This window comes from Aotus nancymaae, unplaced genomic scaffold, assembly GCF_030222135.1.
Source record: "Aotus nancymaae isolate 86718 unplaced genomic scaffold, 86718_ANA_hifiasm-v0.15.2.pri h1tg000010l, whole genome shotgun sequence".
NCBI lineage: Eukaryota > Metazoa > Chordata > Mammalia > Primates > Aotidae > Aotus > Aotus nancymaae.
The window spans coordinates 22,249,214-22,265,678 of NW_026988421.1; positions in this window are offsets into that span (position 1 = coordinate 22,249,214).

Below are 16,465 nucleotides of genomic sequence, written 5' to 3' on the forward strand. Positions count from 1 at the left end.
CATTACCATAACACATGGCTCTGAGGTCTGTCTAGGAACCTAATTGGCCATTTGATATGAGTGATGGCAAATTCAGTTTCCTGTTTTGTGAATAGAGTGTTTGGTTGCCTGCTTTCATACTGAAGTGGTTCATGGAAGAGACCCAAGCCATGAAAACCATGGGATAATTAGTAGAATAAAACCCTTCTTTGGTCTGAAGAACACAACCAGATGTGGTTAAATTAAGTTTAACGATTCACTTTTTAGCATATTAACTTCAGAAGACAACTGCAGTCCCTTGGTCTTCAAAATCGCTGATCATGCTTTAAAAATAAAATAAAAAACAATAAAATTAGGCCACAGAATACATTGTGCTCATTTTTTAATAGAACTATATGGAAATGCAAATTTTACTGAGACTTTTGGCCCTCAGAAGAGCCTTGTCCCTGGAAATGAGGATTTATTGAAAAAGTCATAAAAATGCACTGGGATGTCTTTCCAGTCTTCTTTCTCCCCTAGTGTGCACAGCCTTGGCTCCCATGCGCTGACCTGTGTCTTTAAATTCAAATTTTAGATCCTTATTTTTTATTTATTTATTTTTTTTGAGATGGAGTTTCGCTCTTGTTACCCAGGCTGGAGTGCAATGGCGCGATCTCGGCTCACCGCAATCTCTGCCTCCTGGGTTCAGGCAATTCTCCTGCCTCAGCCTCCTGAGTAGCTGGGATTACAGGCACGCACCACCATGCCCAGCTAATTTTTTGTATTTTTAGTAGGGACGGGGTTTCACCATGTTGACCAGGATAGTCTCGATCTCTTGACCTTGTGATCCACCCGCCTCAGCCTCCCAAAGTGCTGAGATTATAGGCGTGAGCCACCGCGCCTGGCCTAGATCCTTATTTTTTAAAAAACAGGAAATAATTGCATAAAATGTCTATATTTTCTAGAATGTGGTTAGTTGATGATATGGTTTTGCTGTGTCCCTACCCAAATCTCATCTTGAATTGTAGCTCCCATAATTCCCACATGTTTTGGGAGAGATCCAAACTCTCCCAAAGAGAGCTTCAATTAAGAGATATTCAATTATGAAATAACTGAATCATAGGGATGGTTTCCATACTGTTCTAGTAATAGTGAATAAGTCTCACGAGAGATCTGATGGTTTTATAAGGGGAAACTCCTTTCACTTGGTTCTCATTCTCTCTTGTCTGCTGCCATGTAACATGTGCCTTTTGCCTGCCACCATGATTGTGAGGCCTCCCCAGCCTCATGGAACTGTGAGTCCATTAAGCCTCTTTTTTTGTGAATAACCCATTCTTGGGTATGTCTTTATCAGTAGCATGAAAACAGACTAACACAGTTGAAGTTGTTTTTGTTTTATTTTTTTCAAACTCTGACAGTGCCTAGTTCTTTTTAACTTTATTTATCCATAAGATAGATATCTGTCAGATGATGTTTAAATAACTAAGAAGGCAGGATGGACATAATAGATGTGGTTCCTGTTTTTATGGAGCTGACCGAGGAGGTTTCTGGGCATTTCTGCACCTCTCTGCCCTCACATTTTAATTGTTACTCTTTCTTCTTCTCTACCTTGTCATCTGGCTTTTCTCAATTCTTCTTTCCTCTCTCTGGCATCTTAATGAGAAGTTAATGGGGCTCTATAAATAAAACATCTTCGTCTGTGGAAAAATATCCTGACATATCTACTATATGTACTTGCACAGCTGTTAAAAACCTAACTCCCTGCAAAGAAGCCAACACGGGACATCCTCAGAAGAAGCAGAAATGTTATCATGGGGCTAGATAGGAGGGAAGCTTAAAGAAGAGAAGAATAAGACGTACAAACTGTCCCCCGCTTATGGTAGCTTCTCAATATATGTTTGGTGAAATGAAGCTGGTTCAGAAGGCAAGAGGAGATTCACAGTTGGTTGCCCCTCAGATGATGTCTGGGGTATATGATAGACTTGGAATTAATGCCACAAAGCCCATAAAAACCCTGGAGGAAAATCTAGGCAAAAATCATCCAGGACATAGGCGTAGGCAAGGACTTCATGACTAAAACACCAAAAGCATTGGCAACAAAAGCCAAAATAGACAAATAGGATCTAATTAAACTCCAGAGCTTCTGCACAATAAAAGAAACCATAATTAGAGTGAACAAGCAACCAACAGAATGGGAAAAAATTTTTGCAATCTACCCATCTGACAAAGGGCTAATATCCAGAATCTACAAACAACTAAAACAGATATACAAGAAAAAAAACAAACCCATTCAAAAATGGGCAAAGGATATGAACCGAAACTTTTTTCAAAAGAAGACATATATGAGGCCAATAAACATATGAAAAAATGCTCATCATCACTGGTCATTAGAGAAATGCAAATCAAAACCACATTGAGATACCATCTCAAGCCAGTTAGAATGGAGATCATTAAAAAATCTGGAGACCACAGATGCTGGAGAGGATGTGGAGAAATAGGAACACTTTTACACTGTTGGTGGGAGTATAAATTAATTCAACCATTGTGGAAGACAGTGTGGCAATTCCTCAAGGACCTAGAAATAGAAATTCCATCTGACCCAGCAATCCCATTACTGGATATATATCCAAAGGATTATAAATCATTCTATTATAAAGACACATGCACATGTATGTTCATTGTGGCACTGTTTACAAGAGCAAAGACCTGGAACCAACCCAAATGCCCATCGATGATAGACTGGACAGGGAAAATATGGCACATATACAGCATGGAATACCATGCAGCCATAAAAAATGATGAGGTCATGTCCTTTGTAGGGACATAGATGAACCTGGAAACCATAATTCTCAGCAAACTGACACAAGAATGAGAAAGCAAACACTGCATGTTCTCACTCATAGACGGATGTTGAACAATGAGAACGCATGGACACAGGGAGGGGAGCACTACACACTGGGATCTATTGAGGGGAACTAGGGGAGGGACAGCAGTAGGTAGGGCATTGGGGAGGGATAACATAGGGAGAAATGCCAGATATAGGTGATGGGGATGGAGACAGCAAACCACATTGCCATGTATGTACCTATGTAACAATCCTGCATGTTCTTCACATGTACCCCAGAACCTAAAGTGCAATAAAATATATATTAAAAAAAGAAATAAAAATAATGCCACAAAGCCAATGTTCTGCCTCACACCATGCCTTGGTGCTTTCAGAGATGGGCTAAATGGCTATGATACTGATGTCGATGGTCATTTATCATGTGTGATGGTTAATGCTGAGTGTCAACTGGATTTGATTGAAGGATGCAATATTGATCCTAGGCGTGTCTGTGAGGGTGTTGCCAAAGGAGATTAACATTTGGGTCAGTGGGCTGGGGAAGGCAGACCCATCCTTAACCAGGTGGACACCATCTAATCAGTCACCAGTGAATATAAAGCAGGCAGAAAAATGCGAAGCAATGAGACGGGCCTAGCCTCCCAGCCTATCTCTGTCTCCTGTGCTAAATGCTTCCTGCCCTAGAACCCAGACTCTAAGTTCTTCAGTTTTGGGACTTGGACTGGTGTCCTTGCTCCTCAACTTGCAGACAGCCTATTATGGGACCTTGTGATCCTATAAGTTTATACTTAATAATCTCATATATATATATAATTATATATATATAACTATATATAATTATATATATTATACTTAATAACCTCATATATATATTAAGTTATTAAGTGTGTGTGTGTGTGTGTGTGTGTGTATATATATATATATATATCTCCTATTAGTTCTGTCCTTCTAAGAGAACTCTGACTAATACATATTTTGGTATCAGGAGTGGAGTCCAGAACAGGAGAAGGCTCTGCAACAGGTCAAGATCGACGTGCAAGCTGCCCTGCCACTTGGGTCATATGACTCAGCAGATCCAATGGTGTTTGAGTTGTCAGCGACAGACAGGGATGCTGTGTGGAGCCTTTGGCAGGCTCCCATAGGTGAATCACAGTGGAGGCCTCTAGGATTTTGGAGCAAGGTCCTGCCATCTTCTGCAGGGAACTACTCTCCTTTTGAGAGACTGCTCTTGGCCTGTAACTAGGCTTTGGTGGAAACTGCACGTTTGACTGACTATGGGTCATCAAGTCACCATGCGACCTGAACTGCCTATCATGAACTGTGTGTTTTCTGACCTATCTAGCCATAAAGTGGATTATGCACAGCAGCATTCCATCATCAAATGGAAGTAGCATATACATGATCAGGTTTGAGCAGGTCCTGGAGGCACAAGTAAGCACATGAGAAAGTGGCTCAAATGCCCATGTCTCCATTCCTGCCACAGTCTCTTCTCTTCCCCAGCCTCCACCATGGCCTCATGGGGAATTCCCTATGATCAGTTGACAGAGGAAGAGAAGACTAGGGCCTGGTTTATAGATGGTTCTGCACGATAGGCAGGCACCACCCAAAAGTGGACAGTTGCAGCACTACAGCCCCTTTCTAGGACATCCCTGAAGGACAGCGGTGAAGGGAAATCTTCCCAGTCAACAGACTTCAAGCAGTGCACTTTGTGTGTACTTTGCATGGAAGGAGAAAAATGGCCAGATGTATGATTATACACTGATTGGTGGGCTATAGCCAATGGTTTGGCTGGATGGTCAGGGACTTGGAAGAAGCATAATTGGAAAATTGGTGACACAGAAATTTGGGGAAGAGGTATGTGGATGACCCTCTCTGGTCAAAAATTGTAAAGATATTGGTATTCCATGTGAGTCCTCACCAACTGGTGACCTCAGTGGAGGAGGAGTTTAATAATCAAGTGGATGTGATGACCCGTTCTGTGGACACCACTCAGCCTCTTTCCCCAGCCACCCCAGTTTGCCAGCAGCAGTGACAAAGCTTGAGCCCTCAGTATGACACCATTCCTTGGGGTGATCAGCCAGGTACCTGGCAACAGGTTAATTATATTTGACTTCTTCTATCATGGAAAGGGCAATAGTTTGTCCTCACTGGAATAGACACTTATACCAGATATGGGTTTGCCTACCCTGCATGCAGTGCTTCTGCCAAGTCTACCATCTGTGGACTCATGAAATGCCTTATCCACCATCATGGTATTCCACACAGCATTGCCTCTGACCAAGGCACTCACTTTACAGCTAAAGAATTGTGGCAGTGGGCTCGTAAATGCACATGGAATTCACTGGTCTTACCATGTTCCCCATCATCCTGAAGCAGCTAGATCGATAGAATGGTAGAATTGCCTTGAAGTCACAATTACAACGCCAACTAGGTGACAATACTTTGCAGGGCTGGGGCAAAGTTTTCCAGAAGGACATGTATGCTCTGCATCAGAGTCCAGTATATAATACTGCTTCTCCCTTAGCCAGGATTCACAGGTCTTGGAATTAAGGGGTGGAAGCAGAAGTGATACCACTCACCATCACCCCTAGTGATCCACGAGCAAAATTTTGCTTTCTGTTCTACAACATTACATTCTGCTGGGCTAGGGGGTCTTAGTTTCAGAGGGAGGAATGCTGCCACCAGGAGCCACAATAATGAGTCCATTAAAATGGAAGTTAAGGTTGCCACCTGGACACTTTGGGCTCCTCTTACCTTTAAGTCAACAGTCTAAGAAGGAAGTTACAGTGTTGGCTGTGGTGATTGACCCAAGCTATCAAGATAAAAACAGTGTGCTACCCCACAACCGAGGCAAGGAAGAGAATGCATGGAATATAGGAGATCCATTAGGGCATCCCTTAGTATTACCATGCCCTGTGATTAAGGTCAATGTGAAACTACAACAGCCTGATCCAGGCAGGACTACGAATGACCCAGACCCCTCAGGAATGAAGGTTTGGGTCACTTCACCAGAAGAAAACCCACAACCTGCTGAGGTGCTTGCTGAAGGCAAAGGGAATACACGGACAGTACGATGAAGTAGTCATCAATACCAGCTAGAACCACATGACCAGCTGCAGAAACGAGGACTGTAATTGTCATGAGTATTTCCTCCTTCTTTTGTTAAAAATATGTTTGTGGGGCCGGGCGCGGTGGTTCACGCCTGTAATCCCAGCATTTTGGGAGGCCGAGGCGAGTGGATCACGAGGTCAAGAGATCGAGACCATCCTGGTCAACATAGTGAAACCCCCGTCTCTACTAAAAATACAAAAAATTAGCTGGGGAGGTAGTGGTGAGCCGAGATCGCGCCATTGCACTCCAGCCTGGGTAACAAGAGCGAAACTCTGTCTCAAAAAAAAAAATATATATATATATATATATATGTTTGTGCATGTATACACTTGTACTAAGAAAATATCTTCATTGTTTTTCCTTTTCTTTCATCACGTGACATAAGATTTATTGACTTCATATCAGCATTTAAGTATTGTTAATTTTATGTAATAGTATTTGGGTTGGGGATTGGTGCATTTCCAGTTGTACCAAGGATGGTTTTATTATGTCAGGTGTAATTATGACATTGTCATTATTTGAGGATTATGTAGGATCCCAGAAGATATGTGTGGGTTCAAGTTAATAAGGGGTGGACTTTTGATGATTTATATTGAGTGTCAATTTTATTGAATTAAAGGACACAGTATTCATCCTGGGTGTGTCTGTAAGGGTGTGGCCAAAGGAGATTGACATTTGAGTCAGTGGCTGGGGAGGGCAGACCCACCCAGGTGGGTATCATCTAATCAGTTCCCAGCAAATATAAAGCAGGCAGAAAAACGTGAAGCAATGAGACAGGCTTAGCTTCCCAGCCTGCTTTGTTCTCCGGTGCTGGGCGCTTCCTGCCCTCGATCATCAGACTCCAAGTTCTTCAGTTCTGGGACTCAGACTGGCTCTCCTTGCTCCCCAGCTTGCAGACAGTCTATTGAGGGACCTTGTGATCATGTAAGTTAATACTTAATAAACTCCCCTTTTTATATGTATATATATCTCCTATTAGTTCTTTCCCTCTAAGATAACCCTGACTAATATATCATGATTCAGTTAAAATGTTCTGTATGGGGGCTCAAGAGGTCTGGGTTAAAGCCCAGGTTTCTCACCAACTCATTGAGAGACTTGAGCAAATCTAGGCACCTCTCTGTCCACGTTATGTCCTCTCTCAAAGGGAAATAATAACAGGTGGATTAATCACAGGGGAACGTGGTAAGAAAGATGAGGCACAGGTGTGGAAATAAGAGAAAATATTAAAATCTGTGGTCAAAACCTATGAGGAGACACCTTATACTTAGGCTTGTAGTATTAACAAAAACAAAAAATTTGGTATTGAGTAGGAAAAATATCCTTCCAGGCTGTGTACTTTTTCCTAACTCTTGAACTCAAAACCACATTTATCTTCTCCTCTCACACTGCCCCATCTTTGTCTTCTACTTCCTCCCCGTCTCTGGTGCCCCAGTTTTATTTCTGGATGTATAACTGCACCTTCCTTAAAACTCCTGTGAAACATGCATCAAATCCTTCTTCTGGGAAGAACATTGTTGTTTGGTCACTAGAAATGCTGTCACTGGCAGTCTCAAGCTGCTGGCTCCTACACGGTCAGCCTCAGCTGTAGTGAGCTGCATGTTCTCCCACAATGGCGCATACTGACTGATTGATCTTGTTGGGGATAGCAAAGAGCTCTGTGGGGAAATTCAGATAGGCTATATACCCTTAGAGCTCTTTGGGGTGACAGAGTTCGTGAAGACTGAATCACTGTTCAGATACTCTTTCTGATTTAATCAGCTTTCGAAACCTCTCTTTCACAGGTGTTGACACCTAAAAAATTATTATTCAAGCCCAGTTCCATCTTAGGGTCTGCTTTTAGTATATTCAACCTGTAACACCTGCAACATACCACAGTCTCTATTAACTTTGACTTGCTGGTAATAGGATCATCATTATATAGCTCGTGCACTCATCTGCCCCCTCCTCAGGGTACCGACTTGCTTACCTAAAAGGTCATTTTGCACGCTTTGATTTTGTCTGCTAGAATGAATGGATTAACCTTCGCTAAAACCAGAAAATGTATCATTTACTATACTACCTGTTTCAGATTTACATGATAAAATAAAAGTTGGCAAGGATTTTTTTTAAAGGATCAACATAATCCCTGTGGTCAGTGTTGTCATCAGGTCAGAGTTTATTATGCTTCAAAGAGCAAGAATGGAGCCTACAAGGGCAAAGAAAGGAGCAAAGTCAAAGAAAATCCAACAAGCATTTTTTGAAAATTATTTTTAACATAACAGAAATCTGCTCATGAGGAGGCATGTGGTTCAGACGCAGGTGCCAATGTGGGGAAAGGTGCCTGTTTCATTCCCTGACTCCTTTCGTTGGGGTTCCAGACTTCCTAAGAGGAAGAGGGGCTGATTGCCGGACTAGGAGATTCAGAGATCAGGAGCAGCTGTTGTTGATTGACCACAGTCCTTGAAAACCATTTGCCTTCTCAGCCTCATTTCCTTTATCTGTGTGAGTGAGGGAGTGATTAAGACCAGTGAAACTGCTTTAGATATCTCTCCTACATCTACTTCCTCTGACTCTAAAACTGACTTTTTATTGTGTATAGAATTGTACCATAATGATCCCTCTACCATTATTCCTATGAGGGGGAGGGAGGGAAGGAGAAGGAGTGGGAAAGGAAGAGGAAGAAAATGTTGCGTTCAATCTTTATTCCTGTGATAATATATACGTGTGTATAAAGGTATATAGACACACACACATATAGAATAAGCAGATATTATAATAGAAAAATCTGTTGTCCTGTCTTTCAAACACAGGAGAGAAGAGATCGTATTAGTTGTCAGTTGATGAGTATGAAGGGAATGTGCCTCAGACAAATAGACACAGGGAAAAGACACAATGGGCCAGATTCACCCTTGCTTGAATGAGATCCCTCCCCAACCCCCTTCCTATCCTCCCTTCCCCCTCCCTATTCTGCCCTGTCTCCTTTTCACTCCTACTCCTCCTCCTCCTCCTCCCTCCCCTTCTCCAGTTTATAACTTCAGAGGACTGGCTTCTACCACAGGTGAAAGGCTTTATGGCTCCACAGGCTTATGTAACTAGCCCAATCTTCTCCCTGATTTTAATATACTTCAACCTTGGCAGAAAACATCTTGACTAGCTCATTCCCCCTTCTGTCGACTCTTAATAGTAAAATTGTCGACTCTTCATTATAAAAACAACCACAGCGGTTCTTACCAGGATCTCCCAGGGAAATACAAAGAGAACTGGAACTCGTCTTAGATATCAGCACGACAATACCACAGAAAAGCTCTAGGAGTAGTTTCGAGAAATTTTTTTTTTTTTTTTTTGCACTTAGCCAGCCTTCCCTGGTTAAAAGAGCAGGGAGCTCTGCCTTTGAATGCCAGTGTCTCGTGGTCCACATTGACCATCCTATACAGAGGCCTGTGGTGTGGTCCATTTCTAATGTAAACATGTTCCTGGCTACTAGGACAGATCATGGGCTGGGCCAGGGAGAGTGTGGCCACCCCTGTTCAATAAAACGATTCTGTCTAACTTGCTCTCCTTAGTGCACAACTATTAATAGCAAGTGATATAGAACATGTGGGCGAGCAGAAAGGGCTGCGGATGACCAGAAATCAGTCTGAAGCTCAGGCCACTCTAGGCTGCACCCGGCCCTGCAGCAAACTTAGAGGATCAGAGTGGTGCCATGCCTCAGCCCTGCCCTGCACATGAGCATGCCAGGGCAGAGCAGTGGGGTGCACTTCAGTAAAGGGCATCCCTGGTTGAAGTTCATTCTCCTGACCTAAAGGGAAGCCTGACGTTGTCTGCAAAGGACATGGGATCTCCATTTTCTGCAGGTTGCCTGTCCCCTTCGTGTTTGATCAATGCAGGCAGGGAGGTAGCGACAGAGGACTGAGGGTCTCAGCAATGTTACTGGAGACACCTAGATTTCACCTGTGAGAACACATAGGAAGCCAGGTGGAACTGGCCAAGTTTTAAATTTCCATGGATTTTTAATGGAGCCACTTTGTCTTTATTCGATGCAAGTGTTTCTGGATGGGGGTGACTCTTCTTTGGGTGGGTTCAGTGACCAAGGCTTCTTCCCTCCTGAGGCCCTGCCATCTTCAGCTTGTGGACCCCACAGTTGCCCTGGGACAGTCTCCAATCACCAAGTTATCTTCAGTAGCGTGTTGAACTCTTTTCTATATAAAAATAGTATATAATTGAAGTTGGCTGGAGAACACATATTCCTTGCAATCCCACGCTATTTTTATTTGATATATATTTGATGAAATATATTTGTGTATCATGTTCAGTAAAACCATGGACATCATTCAGCTTTGCTTGTGGTTAGATTCAAAGCTTAAAAAATTCAGAGCTTCAAGGGATTTCAGAAAACATCCAGTCACACATAGAAATATATCTTGAATATTGAGGCCCAAGGAAGGTATTTAGCTTGTGCATAGTTACCAGTTAGTTTTCGCAGAAGCTGGATGTGCTTTCATGTCAGCTTTTCTTTTTAATTTCCCTTTTATGGTATCTCAATTACTGATAGATGACTGAATAAACTCATGCGTATTTCTGGACTCCGTTCTTTTTTTCTCTTTCTGTCCTCCTTTTCTTTCTTTTTATTCTTTTTAAATTTATTTTACCATCTTCAAAGTCTCAGAAGTGTTCAAAAAGGCTCTGGGTCCCCCAGCAGCAATGTTGAATCTCCATGCCCTTCTAGCCCAAGCATTGCCCAGATGTGCCAGCACACAATTACCTCTCCTTGAGCTTCAGTATGTGCACAGTAGTACCTTATCAAATTTTCCCTTTTGGAGCACTTCTTTGGATCAGTCTTTTCTCACTTCCTCCTTTCACACTTACAAAAGCCAATCTCTTCATTCAGAATCTAGGAACTCACACAGTCTAAGAAAAGCATTTGTGGAGGGCTCATTCTGTCCCAGGCAATGTGCTCAATGTTTTTCCTTTTTTAACATACATTTTCTTACTTAACTACTCAAGAAAACATCATGAAGAGGCTAGTACTTTGTATCCTTATTTTTATAGGTGGGAAATTAAGAATCAGAGAGAGGCCAGGCATGGTGGCTCATGTCTGTAATCCCAGCACTTTGGGAGGCCAAGGCAGGTGGATCACCAGGTCAAGAGATGGAGACCATCCTGGCCAACATGGTGAAACCCCGTCTCTGCTAGAAATAGAAAAATTAGCTGGGTGTGGTGGCACACACCTGTTGTCCCTACTTGGGAGGCTGAGGCAAGAAAATCGCTTGAACCCAGGAGGCAGAGGTCTCAGTGAGCCAAGATCTCCTCACTGCACTCTAGCCCGGCAACAGAATGAGATTCCACCTCAAAAAAAAAAAAAAAAAAGCAATTTTACTATTAATATACAAATGAGCTAGAGTTTGAATTTCAGTTTGTCAGACTCAGACATTCCCTTTGCCCCTCGAGTTCCATGTTTTCATGCCTGATTCTGTTATATTCGTACTCTGGAAGATGAGGCTTGGCAGTCCTTTCTCCTTTCCAAGCTAAAGTTGAGGTGCTTGTACGTGGTGTGCTCATGCACATACATTCATTTATGTCTTATAAGAGGCACAATCATCTCATTTCAGAGAATGCAGCTTTTGGCCAGGAAAGAACATTTCCTTGGAACACTTTTATGTGTCTCTCAAATAAATACATTAAGACCTGCTCCTCAGACCTCTTGGGGGAGTCATGGTCTCATTTCATTTTTTATGAGGACCCAGCCTGAAGTTTATAAGCATCATCTTTTCAGGAGGCAGGTGCAGTGGCTTATGTTAATTAATTCCTTCCTCACCCCTATACCTTGAAAGTTGAAGAATGGGAAAGCATTAAGGGGAGTTGTTAGAGTCCAAGAAGGGACTCTGTAAAATTGGCACCTCCTTAGTCAACATTACTGCTCCCTCGTATGTCCTGACTCCTCCATCTTAGCAAGTTATGAGGTTCGTTCTTGGCAGCACACCAATAAGATGTTCATGGTCACGGTGTTAGTTTATGAATTGTCAGGAAGACCCAGGCAGGGAGATACTGATTTTACTACTAAAACCTTGCTGAATATTTTTTAAAAATTTAAATGGCTTTTCTTATCATATAAGAATAAACTCAAAGGCAGATAAGAGTAGGAAGAAAGGGACTATTTAACGAATGTGAATTTGGACGCCAGATAGAGATGAATGTGAATTATGGTTCTGATATATACTGAATCTGAGGATGGTTTAAATATCCACTTTCTCTGAGCCTCAGTTTTCTCATGTATAATATGTTGACAATATTGTTCTCATCGTGTTTTAGGAAAGATAAACTAGATTGGATCATGTGCCCAGGATAGTACTACTTGTCAGTGCTCACGTGTGGTAATTAGCATGAACACCAATCTCTGTATGTGTCTACTCTTGTACAGTTTACAGCCATAATGACATCATATCATTTTATCTTCACCATAGAGAAACACATGCCATTCTATCTGAAACACAAGTAGAATGGCTGACTTGTTTAGATTCTCAATATTGTGTTTTTTCTGTTAACACCAAGAAGAGAATCCCATAGCACTGTGAGACTCAGGGATGAGTCTGAACACCGTATCTGAGGCAGGCTCACTCAGCTTGTACAATAGAGCAAAATCTCTTAGGGAAAAGTGATCCTTCCTAATTTTCCCAGCTCATCTCTATCTCTCGATCAAGGTCCATGAAAAATAGGACCTCAGCAAAAAATATCCTATAGCAATTTTTTTAACTGAAAAATAAAATTATATGCATTTATATACATACGATGTTTTGAAATAGGTATAAGTGGTAGAATGGCTAACTTAATTCACATATGTATTACCTTAAATTTTTTTTACACTTAAAATCTAATCCCTTAATGATTCAAGAATACAATACATTGGTATTAAGTCCAGTCACCATGTTGTATGGTACATCTCTTAGCTTATTTCTCATGTCTAACAGAAATTATGTATTCTTTGACCAACATCTCCCCAATACTTTCCCACCCTAGCCCCTGGTAACCACAATCCTACTGTCTGCTTCTATGAGTTTAACATTTTTTTTAGATTTCACATGTGTGAGATTATGCAGTATTTTTCTTCGCCTGGCTTATTAAACTAATGTCCTCTGGTTCATTCATGTTGTTATAAGTGGCAGGATTTTCTTATGTTTTAAACTTGAATAGCATCCCGTTATGCATACATACCACATTTTTCTTTATCCGTTTATCCACTGATGGACTTATGTGGATTCCATACCTTGGCTATTGTGAATGATGCTGCAAAGAATATGGAAGTTTAGATAACTCTTTGATGAACTGATTTCATTTCTTTTGGATATATATCCAATAGTGGGATTCTGGGGTTATTTGTTAATTCTATTTTTAATTTTTGAGAAATCTTCATACTGTTATTTATAGTGGCTCAACTAGTTTACGTACCCACCAGCATTGTATCAATGTTTCCTCTTTTCCCCATCCTCGCCAGTACTTGTTATCTTTCATCTTTTTGATAATAGCCATTTTAACAGGAATGAGGTGTTAACTCAGTGTGATTTTTTATTTACATTTTCCTGATAATGTGATCTTGAAATTTCTTTTTTCATATATTTGGCCATTTGTCTGTCTTCTTTTGAGAAATGTCTTCAGTTTTGTTGTGCAGTGGGTTACTTACTTTTTTGCCATTGAGTTGAATTCATTATATATTTTAACTCTTTATCCGATGTATGGTGGTCAGTTATTTTCTCTCCAATTCTATAGGTTGGTTTTTTTCTTTGCTGTGCCAGAGCTGTTTAGTTTGATATAATTCCACTTGTCTATTTTCATTTTGTGTACCTATAGTTTGGGGTTATATACAAAATATCAATGCCAAAATCAATGTCATGGAATTTTTTTCCTATGTGTCTTCTATTAGTATTACAATTTCAAGTCTTGCATTTAAGTCTTCATCCCATTTTGAGTTGATTTTTATATAAAGTGAGACATGCTGGTATAATTTAATTCTTCTGCATGTGGATATGTAGTTTTCCCAATAGCATTTATTAAAAGACTATCCTTTTCCCATTGTGCCTTCTTGAGACCTTTATCAAAAATCACCTGACCATAAATGTGTGGACTTATTTCTGGTCTCTCTATTTTGTTCCACTGGTCTACATTTCTGATTTTAGGATGTGGCAAGTGCTTAATGCACATCATGGGTCTGAATTTGCTGTGCTGAGTGGGGAATTGGGTCTTTTGAACTTTCTGATGCATTAATAAAGGGAAGTGGTTTTCTGTTTGCCAACATGTAAATCTGGGAACTGTCTTGTAGCATACATCTGTGTGCATGTGTGTATGTGTGTATGCATGTGTGCTTGTGAATCTGGAAAGTTTAGGTGCTAACTTTACAACTATTTTTTTTTGTCCCCACACAGAGAGTGAGTTAGGCAACACCACTGTATAATATCAAGGCACTTAGTCCCTGAAATTTTACTCATAAAATATTTATGTAGGAAATATTTAATATAAATATTAAAATATTTATATTTCTTTCTGCTAGACTGTAGACTTAGGCCAGGAGACTTTGCTTTCCTGAAGAGAGAAGGCATAACATACAGACAAACTTAAAAAGTGGACAATGGTAATATGTATAGACTTTAAATGGCATAAAAGTGTGTTAAAAGTATGAAGTCTTTGATATTCCAGAGAGAGAGAGAGAGAGAGAGAGGGAGGGGAGTAGAGAGGGAGGGAGGGAGGGAGGGAGGGAGAGATTCCCCACCATATCTCCAAAATTACACCTAAAAAATTAGTTCCTATGACAAAGCAAGGCTTATAAAGAAGCTAGCCCTTATGAGCCACTATTATTTGGGGTAGGAGAAATGAGGAAAGGAAAATAGATTAAAATAAGCTTATGAAGGAGATTAGGTAACAAGAAATGTAGAAAGGGAAAACACAATGTCAACTTTAACAGCCTTTTACTGTAATCTTGGTATCAGATGAGGCTGTGATCTTATCTGAGGCTCAACTTGGAAAAGATTTGCTTCTAAATTCTCAAAATTGTTGGCAGCTTTTAATTCTTGCAGACTGTTAGGCTGAGAACCTCATTTGTTTTTTTAGAATTTTGGCCAGAAGCCAACCTCATCTTCTTGTCTCAAAGCCTTCCCAGCATGGCCGCCTATTCCCTCAGAGCCAGCCAGTGAGAGCATCTGACATTATGATGGGCATTTACTGTTTTATAAGGCATTTAAGAATACATACCTATGTATTCCCTGTCGTGTTTGCCACATCCTATTAGGTAGAATCAAGTTAACAGGTCTTGACTACACTTAAGGGAAGAGAATTACACAAGTGTGTGAATTACTGAGATGTAAGGTTCATGGAGGCCACCCTACAATCTATCCTTCACAACTTCTAAATTATTGAGCTTTGGATTATTCTCTTGATTAAACAAGAAGACATTGAATTAGTAGTTATGTCTTATAATATCTTCTCTCAACATGGTAGAGCCCACAGAGATGAGTAAACCTCAGTACTCTTTTGAGAAGCTTGTAGTCTCAGTTTCGTAGAAAACTTAAGACTTAAATAATTAACTCTAAAGTGAAGCACATAAGATAAGAATCAAGAAAGAATATGGTTGTTGAAATTTGAGATGGATTTCCTAAGTGTTGAAGAGTTTTTGTCAGGCTTATAGGATGGGTGGGGTTTGGGGTAATGAAAAAAGAGGACAGCACAGTTGTAAAACTGGACCAGAGATTTCAGTAGAGCCTCGGGAAGATAGGTTAGACTCCAAATGATTTCACTAAAAAAAGTTGGAGAATCTTTTATTTTCTAAAGGCTAATTAATAGATATACGCTTGGCTAAGACACATTTATGAAGTTAAAATGAGGTAATGCCAGAGAGTGAGAGCAGAATTAAGGGCTTTGCAAGGAATTTCCTGCTGGTCTAGTGTCCATTGAGATAGCTAAATTATGTAGCAGTAACAGTACAAAATCCCTTATGAAGTTTCTAAGCACGTTTCTTAACTCTGTATTCTAGGTGTTTATTGTGCTCAGATACAGGAGTTAACATCCTGGAAAGTGAACATGAATGAAAATGGCTTCTACCTCATGTTAGTCTCAGAGTAGTGGCTTTGCTACATTGACCAAGAAAGGAAGGAAACTGGGCTTTTTCTTAATGAGGCATCATCTACCATCTGAATGTCTTTTAGAAAATAGTGTTTGGTCCAAAGAAGCTGGGATTTGTCAGGAAGAACAAGAATGCTGTTTTTCTGAAGTGTTTTGCCCCATGAAATGGAGTGTTTTACTCCATGAGAAAGGTATAAATTATCAATACGGCAGCACTGCTGAAAACTTTCGTATTACTTTTTACTTTTAAACAATTTCAAAGTTATAGAAGATTTGCAAGAGTAACTTTTTTATTGTACTTTAAGTTCTGGGGTACATATGCAGAATGTGCAGGTTTGTTACATAGGTATACATGTGCCATGATGGTTTGTTGCATCCGTCCCCAGTCATCTACTTTAGGTATTTCTCCTAATGCCATCCCTCCCCTATGCCCCCACTCCCTGTTATCCCTCCCCTAGCCCTCCAACCCCC